The 17848-nt window shown below is 30.4% G+C and overlaps 1 protein-coding gene across 1 annotated transcript in view; it reads right to left on the reverse strand.

Moving 5' to 3' along the window:
* Positions 1 to 16558, reverse strand: part of LOC106618759 (uncharacterized protein CG3556) — a 39816-nt gene extending 23258 nt beyond the window's left edge. Inside the window, exon 1 of the mRNA XM_070110259.1 lies at positions 15379 to 16558. The gene's annotated coding sequence lies outside the window, so the exon portion shown is untranslated. The remainder of the gene's footprint in view (positions 1 to 15378) is intronic.
* Positions 16559 to 17848: the final 1290 nt, after the last annotated feature.

Below are 17848 nucleotides of genomic sequence, written 5' to 3' on the forward strand. Positions count from 1 at the left end.
TATTGATTCACACAAACGCACACACTTGCACACACATACATATATATAGTTGTTTGAGTAATCGGTTAGTGTCAACTTACTGAAGGTCCACTGTAGTTGCGATGCAACTCGGAGCTTAATATTGCACATATAATAATTGGATGCGGCTAATAAACTCTGAGCGGGTTGAGAAATATTCAACGAACCTCTCCAAAAGAGATCCTTGTCCACACGACAGTCGGGTTTACATATGCTGTTTAGAGTTCGATTTATATCTAACCGCCGATTATCAAGTCGGTCGAGTTACTGAAGATCAGCTGAAGTTTGGTAGCGACTAACATTTGTATGTGGCTAGCAATGTTCCCACGAGATGAAGAAATAGTAAGTGAACCCCTTCAATAGAGATCCTTAATCACACGATAGCCAGCGCTATTTAGTCGGAATATAGCCGAATTTATATTTCGTGAGGGATTGTCAACTTGGTACAGTTATCCAAAATTGTATGGTAATACAATAAGTATATGACTGTACAACAACAACAAAATATCCATAATAAAGGAACTATGTATCGAAGTAGGAGATGCATGTTGGGCCATACTGAAAACCTGAGAAAATTATCCACATGATCATCAAATTTTCAACGACATCACTATCTAATTTCTCCTGGAACGTCAGTCTGTAGGCTTTGATACCCTTGGTTTAGGATATAAATGACGCCGGTTTATTTGCACTAAGGTTACCACCATCTTCCCAAACCTTATGTAGTCGAACATAGAAGGCTATTGTATTCTCTGGACCTCAACAAGATCCTATATAACCTCGCAATGAAATTTTTGTTTCGACAACTTGTAAATGTAAAAGAGGAGAGCTCGTACCTAAGTAGGATATCCCAAACTTGAGTCTTCAGAGATTTTAATAATGACGATTTGTAAAACAAGGAGCTAGCGGCTTGAGATCGCAACCATTAAGATAATAAACCCCATTGAATCAATACTTTTCCTGGGCATATCTTAATTACTACCGCGAATTATATCTAACTCGGTAGATCCGTGAAATGACAGTGAAATTAAAGAGCACTTCTTATGCTTAGTACTAAAAGCTGTTTCCTAATTTTTTCAATTTAACTGTTTAAGCTTCAAACTGGAAAACTTTTTCCGAATTTTCGTGCCACATATAGGAGCCAACTTTTTCCGACGAAGTTACACACTCTTTTTGTAGAGGTCTATGAAGGGTTCGCTGTAGATTTTTATCATACCAGGAATATGTTGTATTGTCTAGTCTTTCCTCGTTTTCCTCGATATTTTCCTTAAGTCTAGTATATTTCGGCAGTATGGCTCACAGATTCTCATATAATTCTGGCAAGAGCTCTATGCTTGTTCAATAAATCTTCGGAACTTAAGCTTATTGAGAGCGAGGCTTCTAGTCGAGATATAACGAGTCTGTATTTAAGTCTATTATTGTTGTTATAACGGCAAAAAACATTTCTGAAGTAATTTCGAGAAATAGTGCCGAGTTGACAGTCCTTGGCCGGATAAAGCTCCGGGTACGTTACGGTTACTTAGATCCGACTGTCGTGGGAATGGATATAAGTCTGTAAGCGTTTGCTGCTTACACCTTCGTTATAAATAGGTAACGTCCTGAATCTGCTCTCATTTCAGTATGCGTTTGAATGTTTTTTCATAAATAAAAGCTTGCACAAGTTTCAGCTTTCGAGCTTTCGAGTATTCCGCTATTAATCTTAATTTTATTTGATAAATGAAGAGTTCTAATAGTTTTAAGTCATTTTGGAGTGGGAGATGCATTTGGAAGTTCGGAGCATTTTAGCTAAAATGTTGGTCGTTTAGATTTTTCTTATTCGTTATAAGATTGTTAGGGATTTTATGAATACTACATTCGTTATATGAACCTGTACATGGTTGAGCTCGGAGCTTCGAGACCGAGACGTAAGGATTTTGTGGTGCGCCTCTTTGTTTTAAGCGCTAAATGTAGAGTTCTACAAGTTTTAAGCCGTTTCGGTATGTTCAATAGATTTTAGGAGAATTTTTTAAAGTCTGAACGTCACATTAGTAGATGAACGTGCACCTAATTGAGATTGGAGCTTCGAGACCGAGACGTAAGGATATTTGAGTCGATTAATAGTTGCCTTCGTTATAGGTTAGGTCGAACTTTTTCTACCATTTGTAAAAATGCGTTCCGTATTACTCGATAAATGAAGGGTTCTGCAAGTTTTAAGCCGTTTCGGTGTGGTGTAGGGATTTTAGATAGCTTTTTCATGTCAAAACCGTTGTCGGTTCATATGTCATTGCTAGGTTAGGGTCGATCGCCATTAGAAAAAAAACTTTTTTCAAGGTTTCGAATATGAATCTGAGACCCAGCAATAAGTTTTCTATTTTCGCTTAATAAAATCGCTCTTTCTCACTCTCAACCCACTGTGGCATGCAACTAAAACAAATTTGCATAAATTCTGCCAATTCCAACTGGCATAAGACGAAACAAAAACAAAAAAATATATAATAAAAAAACAAAGAAAAATAAAGCAAAATTTGCAGACGTTGGAAAATGTAAATAAACTTTAATTGAAGAAACGACAAACAAAATGACAAAAGAAAATAAAAACACAGAAGTACTGTTAGATTGCCAGGCACGAGCGCAATGTATGCGAGGTACTCGTGCCGCTTTCCGAGTGTGAGTAACGGTAAGCAAAGCTTGATTGCCCGACTCCGCAGTAAGCAAAGCATGCAAACAATGCAAAATGCTGGCGTTGTGGTGTGGGTGATTGCAATACAAATGCAATAACAACAACAATAACACCAGTTTCTGTCGAGGGTTGGAGTTACCTCGTCGGTTTGCTGCTGGTTGCAAGCGTTGACAGGTTCAGAGTGCTGCAGTCACATGTGTTTTCTGCTGGAATTTCTACCCTTTTGTTGTTTACTGTTGTTTTCTATTATTATTGTTGTTTGTGTTGTGTGTAAATGTAAAAATTCATGCGCAGCAAATAGACAATATGTGATCACATTTGAATGCTCGCATATATGAAAATATATATAGTTATAGTCTTGGTTCAGACTAAGCGAATGCATCGCATTAAATATTCATATGCTTTTTATACAAAAACAAAAAAAAGTAACAAAAATGTTGGCAAGTCAATTTGAATAGAAATGTAAATGCCAAAATAAATGCAAGCAAAACTAATTTAACTTTAATTTTATTCATTGAGCTTAGCAGCAATAGCGCTTTATGCAAATTTTGAGGTTAGTTTAAGTTTATTTCTTTTTTGAGATTATGTTATTTTGAGGTTATGTTATTTTAAGGTTATGTTATTTTTAGTTTTGTTTATAAAGTGCAATGAAGTGTCTCAATTGGCCATATTTTGGTTAGTTGTGGTTTTTGGTTAGAAGCTCGACTGTGCGCTTTACTTCCTTTTTGTGATGTGGCGCCTTGTGTTATGCTACAAAATTTATGCTCCGTTGTCCGAGTGATAATAATCATAGCTGTTTTTACGAAGGTCGGATATGCGTAAGCGCAACGCATCCGTATTTTTAGGTGACCAAGGAGCAACCGTTGAAAAGAAATAATTTTTGGGTAAGCTTGAACTTTCTTTCTTTTGAAATTTGAAGTTATAACACAGCTATCTCACTATTTCACAGCGTCGGCGGCTATCATCATTTATCTAGACGGCTACCACAGTCTCCGACTCGGTTGCGTGCGTCGAAATCAAAACATACTAAGGTACGAAGGCGGAAAGGTTTGAAAACATAAAAAGTATTCGACTTCTCCATTTCTTTGAGTTTTCGGACCTTTTGATCGACAAAAATACGAAAAACCGTTAGCTTTGGCAGCTATATGTTATACTAGTTCGATATCGACGGTTCCGACTTATGAACAGCATCTTGGAGATAAGAGGGCGTGCACAAAATTTCAGTTCGATATCTCAATAACTCTGGCACTAGTTTTCTTAGACCCTACCGAGCATAAAAACTAAAGTTTTGAGCGCTAGTTTAGATAAAACCCCGCGATCTGTTCTGTAATAGTTCAAAGAATTATTAGTCTATAATATATTCTTTTCAATCCTCTCGAGGTTTGATTTTGCACCAAAGCTCCAGCTAGAACTGGAATTCCAGAACATATGTACGTCTCAATTATAGCTCAAAGTTATAGCTCAGAGCTCAGGTGTTCCTGAGTCCATCTGATGCGTTCATTGACTAAATTTCGGACTGTGTTAATATCAGATCTTGTAGCAATGTCTTTTCTAATGAACGTTAGATCAAACGTAAAATTTTGTTCCTCCTCACCGATATTAATTGTAATTCTCATCAGTGTTATTAATCTCATAATCAGCCGTTTGCCGTTCGTTGAATTTCATTACCTTCAAAGGTGAACTTTTTAGTCTCTGTAAATATATGTTTTGAAGATTGAGCTTCCTCAAAGGAAAGTATAAGTATGCGCAACTCTGGTCTATGTACTTTTTTAGCTTTTTCGAGTAATTTTCGGGTCTTTCCGTTATTAAGCTGAGAAACTTCATCGCTACAACTGGACTTTTTTGAACTGAGACGACTTCGACAACGCTCTTACCTACTTTCATCTCTCACATAAGATAGACTTTTTGTTGCCATATATTGTGTCAAAATGGGCGTCGACACGCTCTCATCTACTTTTATCTCTTTAAAAACAGATAGGATAGGATTTTTCTGGCTCATTATCAGGAAATCATTTTAAATCTTTTCTAACATAACGAAATTGTAGAGAGCGGAAAATTTCTGTTGGCGGATATTAAATTAGAAGTATATCAAGCTTTCATAATTACTTGAAGAGATATTTACTTTTAAGTAGAATAAGAAGAACCCAAGATTCAAGAAGATAAAAAATAAATAAATTTATAGAAATAATTTAAAAAATCAAATAGCTTTTTATACTTACATATAATTTGAATTATTGTAATTTTATTTTTTTTATGTTTTTATATATTATATTAATTTTAGAAGCTTACATTTTTTATTTTTCTCAATTTTAATTAATATTTTTTGTTCATATTATATTATTTAAAATTTTTTGAAATTTCATTTAAAATACTTTTATGTAATTTTAATTTAACATATTTTTTTATATAATTTTAATTAAATTGTTTTTTTTTTTTTAAATTAGGTTTAAACTTATTTTAATAAAGAAAATTTTTTTTAAACTTTTTAATTAAAAAAAAAAAATTTATGCTGTTTTATGTAAATGAATTAACAAGTTTTTAAATTAAAATTTTTTAATTTTTTTTCAAATTGTTAACTGTGTTACAGTAAAAAAAATAGTATCTAAAAAAGCATTAGAACTATTTTAGATCTTAAATAAAACTAAAAGTGATACAATTATTCAATAATTTTAATTTAATTTTTAAGCTATTAAATATACATATAAGTTATTTTAATATATAGGCAATCAGTTGAAAGAATTTTAAAGTACTTTTTGTTTTATTTTTCTTTAATTTTCTAAAATTGAAATTTTTAATAAATATATTGTATGTATATGTTGTTAAGCAGAAACAGAAAATAATTTAAAAAAATAAAAAAATGTAAGCGATGATTGTTTTCGTATTAAAATATTATTTTTTTTAAATTAATTTATTTGTTATTTTTATTTTATTTATTATATTTTATATTTATGTTGTTATTTTTTATTTTTTTAGTTAAATATTTTTTTATTTTAAATTTTTTTATATATTATTTTTATTTTGTTTAAATAATTTCTAGCCATTTAGTTGAAATAATTTCGAAACATATTTTGCTTTTTTTCTTTAATTTAAATGTAAGTTAAATATATACTTTTGAATTATTTTTTTTTTATTATTATTATATGATTTAATTTTTTGTTATATTTAAATTTCTAATTTAATATTATTTTTAAATTTGTTTGTTACTTAAGTTTTATTTTTTATTTTAAATTTATTATTTTTTTAAATACATATTTTTTTTATTTTTATATATTTTTTATTTCGTATTAAGATATGTTTTCGATCTCCTCTATTCATGCTGATTTTTTAATTTATTCATATAATTTTGTGCAAAAATTTGACTCACGAAATTATTGTGTTTAAATTTAAAAATTCATGCCATAAAAACTCTTCATGTACGCATTAAAAGTTATTTTGCCTAAGCGCACCATGGCGTATACGTAACAAATAACCAACTCGTAGCGGAAGGCGTGCGAACAGACATTCGTCGGTGAACGCCTCTGAAAACCATGGCATGGCATAAATTTACATGTGTTGGCATATAGAAAAGCAGAGCACACACACACATACACATGCTTAAGTATGTAATATGCAAATTGGAGTTTAGCCACAGCGTTTGTGTACGTATGAACGGAAGCGATTGCGTTGTCTTGGCGCGGTTTGCCAAGCAAATGACATGTATAGAGCCATAAAATGCTGTAGCGGTGCGGAGAGTGCTGCTAAAATTCAAAAATTCCTTTTTATGAATTTTAATATGCAGCTGTGGCAATGCAGCGCACAAATTTGCCATTTCTCACACACACTTAGGCGCACGCTCCCTCTCTCGTACCCTTTTTCTCGCAAGCACTTAACTTTTTGTCGTGTCTATTTGTTATTTTTTTTTTGATTTTAGCAACATTTCCGTTGTCTTTCGCTGTAAAACTTCACGCGCGTTAACAGAATCGGTGCCTAGGCGGAGCTACCCAGTAGGAAAATTCACTCATTACAAATTTGGCAGCTGCTAAAGAGTTTAGTTGCCTAGTAAGTTAAAATTTACACTCTCCTCTGCCGAATTTAGCCACTTGAAGTCAACAACATCAACACTGATTACTCTACTTGCCTACAGGGTTGTTAGTCATGATATCTAAATTTTATAAATTTTGTTGTTGTACTCATTTGCAGCACAAATGTCACTGATAAGCTCAAATTCACACTCTCTTCTGCTAAATTCAGCCAATAGAAGTAAGCAACCGCAGCTCTGCCTGCCCTAATTTCCCACAGGGTTATTTGTCATAAAGTCGGAATGTTGTAAAATTGTGTTTTTGTTGTCATTTGTGTACCACGCACCGCAAATGTCACTCATACACAGTGCGCTGCGCTGTTGTACCGGAAGGTGGTTATGAGGCAACGGAAACTACAATAGTTTGCCAACAGCGTCGCTGACTTGGCTAACCCAATGCACACACCATACTCACACCCTTGTCTTTCTTACGCTTTCACTCCTGCGCTCACGCTCTCACTCTCAAGCCCCATTTTGACAGTATGATCTCCCACAATTCCGCTCTGTCGCTCTACACTCCCATTTTTATTGCCTTGCTGACTTCGTTTACCCATTGTGGTTGTTGTTTTTGGCAATTTACGTTGTTGCTTTATGAGTTTTTCGCTGGAACATGCACGCGTGTGTGTGTGTGTGAGCGAGTGACTTTTTCGGTTATATATCGATCGACGCCGTGGCGGCAGCAGCGTCAGCAGCAGCAACAACCGCTGTGTTGTTGTTGGCAACAACCACAATTAAAAGCTGTAAATATGTAGCGTTTATTCTGTGTTGTTGTTGTTTTTTCGTTGTTTTCATAAAATTTTTCACTTGACTGCTTCGTTGTGGTTGTTTTTGTTAGTTTTTCTGACGTTATTTGGCAGTTGCAGAGTTTAGTGGCAGCTTTATTGTTGTTATAGTAGTTTGTAGTTTTCGGTTGTTGGTGTTTTGGTGCGTTTTTTTGCTTTTTCTGGTACAAGTCAATGGAGTTGTGGCGGCGGCGCGACTTTATTGTTATTCACAGTAGTTGCCACCTAGAAGAAAACACTGTGCTTTGCTGTTTTTTGCAAATAATGTAGCTTGTTACCAGGCGTATATAGTTTATTGAACAATCAAAAGTAAAGTTCAGATCGAACCACTATAGCATATAGCTGCCATACAAAGTGAACGTTCAAACTCAAGTTCTTGTATGAAAATCTTTTTTATTTGGCAAGGTATCTTCACAAAATTTTGCACAGATTACTATCCAAAGTACCGCTACAACCTCCGAATAAATTGTTCAGATCGGAGCAGTATAGCATATTGCTGCCAAACAAACTAACCTTTTATGCTATAAAAAATGCACTCATGAAGAGTATTATGCGGCCGAAGTTAACGCTTTTTCTTGTATTTGCTTTTGAATTTATAAATTTTTTTTATCAAAATTTTTTATTAAAATTTTTTATAATTTTTTTTTAATTTGAATAAAAAAAGTTTGTTTAAAAATATATAGCATAGTCAAATATATTTTAAATTATTTAATTTATTAACTTTATATATTTTTTTGGTCAAATTAATTAGTAAGATTAGGTATTTTGAATAACTATAAAGTTGTTTTTGATAAAAAGTTAAATACTTTAAAATTGCAATAAGTAAAAAAAAAAATAAAAAATATATTGCTGCCCATTTAAGAAATGTTTCCCATTTTAGCTGTGTCAGTTGCTTTTTTATATTAAAAAAATGAAAAGTGTTTCTCTACTTAACACCCTATCGCTCAAAAACACAAATATACATACATAAGTATGTATGTATGTATGTGTATGTGTATATAAATCGCCGGGTTCGTCCCTTTTCTTGTATAGTTTGCGTCGTTTATCACTACCCACACACACACACACACACGAGCGAAGCTTTTTTCGTGCACTCTTAATTATGTAATCAGCTGTTTTTGACCTTCGACGTCGGGCTAACGACTTGTAAGAGTGTGGACAAAAGTGCTTATGCACAGCTGCTTGCACGCGAGTGTATGTGTGCATGTGTGCGTGTGTGTTGCAAGTGGAGTGCAAGCAAACAAAAGCAAAACTTAAGCATACTAAAGGCGGCTACAACAACAACAAGTAATATAATGACAACGAACGCAAACAAGCGCAAGGAGCCGAAAATATGCGAACACACACATACACTTGCACAAAAACAACAAAAAAATAATAGTAAGGTAATGATAGATATGATAGGAGGGCGCATGGGTGGCAGTGAAGTGGCTGGTTCGGTGGGTGGGTGAGGGGTGAGCAGTGAGCGCGCCCGTCAAAACACAGCAGCGACTAAGCAAATAGTTGACAATAATAGAAAATCGTTGAATTGTTGTTGTTATTGTTTTTGTTAGTGGTGGTGGTGATGGTGATGGTGGCGTTGTAAGCGGGTGAATATGCGTTCAACGAAAATAACGGCATATTTACATGGTTTAAGTGCTGTAAGAAGCCCATTTTATCGTAATTTGTTGTTGTTGTTTCTTTTCTCATACATTTGCAGCTCCTTCAGTATTTTTTTCTTTCATATTTAGTTTTCTATTTTTTTGCTGGCGCACGTGCATAAATTTGTAATTTTTGTCAATGCACTGCCTTGAGCCAGTTTGCATTTGCAATTTTTACGATTTCGTGTCAGCTTTTTCTTAGATGATTATTGAGTTTTGGAAAACGCTAACGTGTGCACTTCCATCGAATTTAAAGAGCAGTGAAAAGAGTTGCTCTAGCCAAATTAAATGTATGATACACAAAAAATTTCAAAAATTTATTGTTTTCAACAAAAAGTTTATTCTCGAAAATATTATAATTTTTTATAAAATATTTTCAAAAAAAAATGCGTTTAAAAAAAAATTAAGCAAACAATTAAAAAAAAAAATTTTTTTTTGATAAAGAATTTTAAATTTTGAAAAAAAAATTTTTTTCCAAACTAAAAGTTATTTAAATTTTATTAAAAAAGCGCTCAAATAATATTATGAAAAGAAATATTTTTTTACTTATATTTGTTTTTAAATAATTTTTTTCACATAAATTATGTTTTCTAATTTTACTTTTTTTTAATATAATATAAATTTTTCAATTTAGTATTAAAAAAAATTTAACATAATAAAATAAAATTTTTTAATAAAGAAAAATAATTTCTCATTTGTGTTTTTTAGCGAAATTTTCTCCTTACAATAAAAATTTTATTTAAAAAATTAATGTATGTACATATATACAGTATACAGTAATAAAATGTACTTTTTTAATAAAACAATAAATTTTTGTAATTGAAAAATATTTATTTGATATTTTAATAGTTTTTTTTTAATAAAATATTTAGTAAATTAAAAAAATAATTTGTTTTTTTAACATTATTAAAGAATTTTTTATAATATTAATTTTTTCCGAAAGCATTTAATCCACGCATAAAACTTTTGAGTTTGAATATAAGAGTTTGCGTTTATAAGTTGAATATTTTCCAACCATAACTTTTTTCATAAACTTTAATTTAAAAAAAAAAAACTTTTTTTTTAATATAAAAGTACTATTTTCTCCTTCTTTAAAAATATTGTCTTAGTTATTTTTTAAATACATGTTTTTTTAATTATTATTTTAATCATTATTTTTAACAAGTTTTTTTTAAGAAATTATATTATTTTAATATTTGAAAATTTTGTTCATTAAAAATTGTCGATTTTTTGATTTCGTTTTTTTTTAAAGTTTAGTTTAACTAATTTTTTATATACTTGCAATTTTTTGTTTATTTTGCTATTTATTTTTTGAATTGGTAAATTTTTTTTTCAAAAATTATAATTATTTAAATTTTTAGAGATAGATATTTTTTTGATATGTTAAAATTTTTAATGAAAATTATTTATTTATTTTTTCATTATTATTTTACCTGTTCTTTGAATACTCGCAATTTTTTATATATTTTGCTTAAAAATTATTTTAAAAGCGTAGTTAAATTTTTAATAAAGAATATAAATTTTTTTAAAAAAACTTAGAAGAAAAAAAATCGTTTAAGCAATTTTGGATAATTTTTAAATTGGTTTATTATACTTTTTTATATATAATATTTACTTTTTATAAACTTCACTGAATTTTTACTATTAAACATATTTTCTATTGAATTTTTTAAGACAACTTTTTTCGAAAAATTTAAATAAGAACATATTAAATAATTAAGAAAATGTTTAATTTAAAAAAATGTTTCTATAGGTAATTTAAACAGCTTAAATAAAATTTTCAATAAAATCATCAATCAATAAAAAAGTGTAAGCGAAAAATATTTTTTTTTGAGAAAAAAAAAATGTTTATATAAAAAAATTTTATTTATGTTATACTTATACATGTCTAATAAATTTAAGAAAATTTTTATGTTACAAAAAAAGTTTTATATTAGTAATTTTAAAAGCATAATTAAAATTTGCAATTTATTTAAATCATAAACATTTATTTTGCGAAATTTTCTTATAAATAATTTATTTTATTTTTTTATATAAGAAATATTATACTTTTTGAATTAACCTTATTATTTTTTAATTGTGACTTTCATGTTTTTTTTTTAATTTATATTTTATATATTTTTTATTATTTTTTGTTTTGTAATTTAATTTTTTTTATTTATCATATTGTACATTTTTTTTATTAAAACTTAAAAGTAAAGAGTTAATTTTTGCTTGGAAAATTTTAATATTTCTGCTTTTTTTAAATTATTTTTAATTATCTTTCATTACTTTTAAATTTTTTTAAATAATTTTATTTATTTTTTTAATTGTACTTGTAGTTTACATTTTTTTAACTATTACAAAGTTTTTATTAAAACTTAATAGAAATAAAATTAATTTCTTTTTAGAAAATTTTAATTATTGTGTTTTTTGTAATTGTTTTTAATTATTACTTTTAAATATTTAAAATTTTTAACAGTAGTTTAAATTTTTTTTAACTATTATAAATTTTTTTATTAAAACTTAAAGTGAAATTATTTATTTATTTTTAAGAAAATTTCAAAATGTTTGCGGTTTTTGAATTATTTTCAAACTTCTTATATTATCTATTACTTTTTTTAAATAATTTTATATTTTTTTTTTAATTTATAATTTTTTTTATTAAAAATTAATAGCAAAAACATTTTTTTTAGAAAATTTTAATATTTGTGGTCTTGTTATATTATTTTCAATTTTCAATTATTACTTTTAAATTTTTAGAATATTTTTTTTATGTTTTTTATAGTAGTTTAAATTTTTTTAACTATTATAAATATTTTTATTAAAACTTAGTAGGAAATAATTAATTTTTTTAGAAAATTTTAAAATTTTGTGCCCTTTTAAATTATTTTATATCTTCCTTTACTTTTTTTGAGAAAAAATTTATTATTTTTAATATTCTCATTTGCATTTATATATATTATATATATTAATATTGTTATTTTCGTAAATGAAAAGCAAATTAAAAATTCGTAAAATCCCACAAACTACGCAAACATTAGAAAAACTAACCAAAATTACACCCAAGAGTCAGCTTAAAATAAATTTTGTGCGTACTTTGCGCAAACAAAAGCGGCAACCACTAAAGCAACCACAACAACAACAATAACTAAAATAACGGAAACAGTTAAAAATGCACGCCCAAAGGACTAATTTCGTGTTTAGACGACAAATTTCGCTCGAAGAGTGAGTAAACGGTGCTTTGAAAGGCTGACTAAGCGATTTGCCAACTGTGTATTTGAGTGTGTGTTTGTGTTTCTGTGCTCAAAATAGTTTTTCTATGCATGTGGCTGTGTGCTTGTGTTGAGCAAATGTCTGTCTGTGTGCTGTTGCGCTTTTTGTATTTGTGCATTGGTCATGACCCGCAAACGGACGTTCAAGTGTCGGCGAGCCGTTCGTTGTTGGTGTTAAGGATGAGCATATGGGCTTTTAGGCGTAAAAACTTATACGAAATACACACACATCAACAATATATGCGGACAGTAGTAATAAAATAATTTTCAGTGTTTGTGTATGCATGTAGGGTCAGTGAGAAATTTTTGGTTGTCATTTATAGGGTGTTTTATTAAGACACTTTGGCTGGGAAAGAAACTGCAGAAAAATCTCAAAAAATAATTAATATATAATAAATTAAATACAATAATATTTCGAAAATATTAGCGCCTCTAACTATATATAATCTTCACTGTTTACATTTTGCTATATTTTCCCTACCGGTTCATTTAGTTGCTTTCAATTTGCCAAATCATTATAATCATATTATATATATTTTTTTGCATATTTCTTATATATTAAGTCTTCTAACGCCATATTGCATTCACGCCCCATTTATGCCAACTACATTTTTCCTACTGGGTCAATTAAATGTTTTTCCTTTTGGCAGCTTAATAGTTGACCACATGTTGTAGCGATTATTCGCAGTTGACCCGCCTTCACTTTACGCCGCATTATTTCATTAAAACTTTATCCATATTTTGCCACTCATCCCCATCCAGTGGCCGTTGCTCTTTTTTACTGGCCTGTCATTTTCAAAAGGGCTTTGATATTTGGTTATTTAGCATGTAAACTCATAAATTTAAAGTACTATTACAGTTATTTGCGAATTTCGAAGTAGTTTTAATTGAAATTGAGTTCAGAAATTTTGTAGATTTAGCAGAATTTTTTAAGAGAGTCTTGTGTTTTCATAAAATAACGTTAATTATGAGCTGCAATTGAGAGTTGGCTGATGAGAGAGCCGAGGAGAAGAGAGGCGGAATATGTTTATCATTAGTTCGAAGAATTCTATAATCGTAGACATTTGGCTCCTCGAAATAATTATTAGTTATTAAGTGGCCTCTTATAATTGTTGATTTGCCATCGAGTAGCAATAACTTTTCACTATGTAATTAACATGTTACCATAGCTTCACCTATAGCATTATTAGTTTTTGCGGCTTTTGTCGTGGAAAAATAAGTTTGATGTTGGGATAAAATGTCGCCAAGACTTATTTCGCCACAACAACAGAAGCTATGATTCTTGAAGAAGTCGAATCGCCACTTTAAGGTTGATTCTGCATTTTTGTAAACGAGGTTCTGCGAAAATTATTTTTTCTCGACGAAAACGCCTCTAAAGAAGAGTAACTTGATTTCAACGTAGTACTGTCTGTTAAGGTGATACGTTGCTTTCCTCTTAGTTACATCCATATTTCTGTACTCTGAGTCAACTAGATATCGCCAAGTGACATTTCGCCACAACAACGGAAGTTCCAATAGGGGCGGATAGTCAATTTTACACAAAAACATCCTTGACGAAATCAGATCGCCACTTTACATGATGGCAGAGAGGTACGCTCCTTCAATCGTGATTTTTGGGCTCTGGCAGCAAGAACGTGCTCTGTGTTAAGCTTATCTACCAAGCTCAACGATTTCTCGTGAACGATCTTTTGGGGCTATCGACGAGATGTTGGTGAGAGATTGAGATTTCGAAACCAGTATTAAGTTGTAGTCAATTTCAATAGTTCATCCAACTACATGAATAAATTTCCGCTCTTCGGCTAGTCTACTAACTATTTGAGATGTTTACCATCCTGCACGGTACAATTTCTTTTGTATACAATTTAGTTACAGTCCAAAAAGCATCAACTCGCCAGCATCATAACATTTACAGTTTCAAACATGCCACAATGGTCTAGAACTAGCAAAGACTACTATACCTGAGCAATATATGCCGACTTCTGCTCTATAAGAGCGGTGAAAGACCAAGGTTTTAATTGTGGTTCGAGTCTTCGAGACAAGCGTGGTCAACCAGCTGTACTTTCACTAGTTAGCTGTCGCTGGATTTGAATGCCGATATTTTGCGGAGTTGACCCGTTCCTTAACGGTAGTGTAGTAGTTCTCATATCATATCCATATGTAGCGGATTAATATTATACATTATAATATTAATATTTTAAGATATATATTTATATAATATTTTAATATTAATATTTTAAGACAAACTTTTGCGGAAGACCTTTGACCTTTAGAGGGCACAATAGACCCTAGATCGCGCTGCAAACCTCATACAAATTCTAGGAAGATCCGAAAAAAAAAGGTTCGGTTTTCTTAACTGATTTACAGTGAAAATTTTCGGCTGTCGGAAGAGTTCTAAAATTGTGGACGAAGCTCAGCGATTACTACGATATGACGTTGGTTTCTAATAGGGTTCTATTTTCATAGTTCAAAATTCTTGTAGATTAAGGTTACGTTGTAACAAGTAGTTCAGAATTATTGTTGATTATGGCAAATCTTTGACTTTTGGACCTTTATTTTTGCTTTCTTCTGAAGGCAGGAAGAGCGAGAGGAAGAGGAAGGAAGTTTAAACAGTGATGAGTTGCGTAAGTTAGTTTATAAATTACAAATTAATTTAGTAAGCCCAAAACTATGCTACAAAACACTACACATATTATATGTTTTTTATATTTAAAAATATTTCTTGACAAATATGACAAAATATATTTATATATTTTTTCAATCAATCAAACTTTAGACAGCGATTCAGTAACCTAGTCACTTTACTTTTTGTTTTGTTTAGTATATTATATAGAAGTATACATTTAGTAGTGGTGTTGATATATGGAAGTATACCTTTAGGAGTGGTATTCACAGCAGGCTTAATATAGCTGTTTCTGTTAGCAAAACTATTTATTTGATATATTTTAATTAGTAATATTGCTTAGCTTACCTCTCTGCTGCCTTTAAATTGTTTTTGTTGTTATTTTCTTTTTGTTGTTACAATTTTTGTTTGTTTATGCGCCTTGCTTTTATTTGCGTTGCAGCGTGCGAAGAATTTTTTGCTGTTTCGCTAGTAATCTTTTACACTTTTTGTTTAAAATTTCCTTCTTTTTTGTAAGTTTTTACACGAATGTGTTTTTGTTGTTTTACAACAAATACTTAATTTTTCCGCACTCAGTCTTTATTTCACTGCCTTTCAATTAATTTATAACTCTATAATAACTTTCCAACTTGTTGTTGTGCAATCAATATGCTCACACTGTCATTACTGAGCACTTCCTCACGCTCTATGCTTGCGCTTGTGTTTGTGTGTGTGTGTGAACACACGCTGCTGTGCGTTGACTTCGATCGAACGCCTTCAACTTTACTTTTATGCTAATTAATATTTATGTAATCGCGTTTCGTTGTGTTGCTATTGCCGTTATTGTTGTTGTTGACGCAGCTGCTGTCTTTGGAACACCTGCTATTGTTTTTGTGGTTGTTGTTGTTATTGTAGCTACGCCTTATAGTTACTCAATGGCATGCCGCATGTCAGCAAACGTTTTTATATAATGTTTTCGTGTATTTTTTTTAGTTGAAAATTTTTTTTTATAATTTTTTTATTTTACAGTAAATTAAATTTACAATTCACTACATTTGCAAAATTTTCGCTCCGTTTATTTCACTTTTTACTCGCTTCAATTTGCAGCGCTTCCTGTTCAACTACTTTGTCAGCGCCTGAGTGTATGCTACAATATTGCTATTTCTACTGCTGCTGTGTTATTTTGCTGTCGTCGCGGTTGGGTGTTGCTGACTTTCGCTTCCTTTTGTCTACTTTGATTGCTGATTATTGTATTCACTTTGTTTTCATGCTGCTTTTTGGCATATTCTGCGCGCTGGTGTCAAATAACAGTCAGTCTCGTCTGTCAGTTATGCATACAAAAACAATTGCTTTGTTGACATTTAGCAATGATTTTCTACAATAAACAACAACACCTATGCACCTTTTTATAACGTTTTCTTAAACTTTTATATTACTTTTGGCATCCACTCGCTCGCTTATCCTTTCATGCCGTTGTCCTTACGCAAATATTTTCACTGTCTCCTGTCGCCACTTGAATGATTGAATGCACTTACGGTCGCTGTTTGCTAGCGTCTGACTCATATGACATTCGACTTTTGCTCGGTTGCATTGGCGTGCGTGTTGGAAGCGTAGCTGTCGCCGTGTGTATACTGGAAGGCAATTGCCGTGGAACGTACGACGTCTTAGCGGTTGTCTGTTGTGGCAAGGATGTGATTTTACCTAGCGGAGATTACCATCCAGACACTGCTAATGCGCACTAGATGGCGTCGTAGGTTATTGTACCGTGGGCAAGAATAAAGAAAATATATTTTCATTCGAGACACCCTGTACGCATATCCTGGCTGCAGGATGTTAAACTTTCAGTGGTATTGTAATAGAGTAAAAATGAGGAAAGAAAGGTAATGTCTTTGCTTATAAAAATGAGTGTAAAATATTCAGGCAACACAGACAGTAGAGTGTAAAAGATTTCAAGTGGAAAATTAATTTTTTGTTTTTTTTTTTTATTTTATATAAATTTTATAAAATTTTATAGTTTTTTTTAATAATTTTATTATATTTTCAAAAATTTTTATTTTGTTTTTTTATATTTTTTTTAGAATAGTTGTTTATTTTTATATAATTTATTTATGATTTTAGTTTTAGTTAGATTAAATTATCGCTTCACTCTCACTGAAATTAAAATAGAAATACTAAAAGGTTCACTTTTGTTTTGACATTCATTAATTTCCATTCTTATTCTATATATTTTAAATATTAGTTTCTTTGTTTAATTTTCTTAATTTGTATTTCATATTTTTTGTTTGATATTCCGTTTTCCGCTTTACAAATTTTGTATTCTATGTGTTATAAAATGTGATATTCTATGTTCTGTGTAAAATGCATTTTCAATGTATTTTTAATTTTTCTTTGTATACAAATATATATTTTGTATTTAGTTTTCTATGTTCTATGTTTTACGTCTACATTCAATTTTATTTATTAACAATTTTGTACCTAAATCCAAACTATTTCTTATATTATAAGTAATATTCTATACATATTTTGTATTTTATTTGCTGTATTCTATGTTTATGTCAATATTCTATTTAATTTAATATCGATTTTCGTCCCAAATTCAGGCTATATCTTGTATTATAAACGATATTTTATATATACATATTTTGTCTTTTACTTCATATATTCTATGTTTATGTCAGTATTCTATTTAATTTGATATGCATTTTCGATCCGGACTATATTTTTATATTATACGTCATATTTTAAACATTTACATTCTATGTTATTCTACGTTTAACATTCTAGCCGCTATGTTATATATTTCATTTCAGTTAGAATATATTGTATTTTCCCATTTATT

Source organism: Bactrocera oleae, chromosome 5, assembly GCF_042242935.1.
Source record: "Bactrocera oleae isolate idBacOlea1 chromosome 5, idBacOlea1, whole genome shotgun sequence".
Taxonomy (NCBI): domain Eukaryota; kingdom Metazoa; phylum Arthropoda; class Insecta; order Diptera; family Tephritidae; genus Bactrocera; species Bactrocera oleae.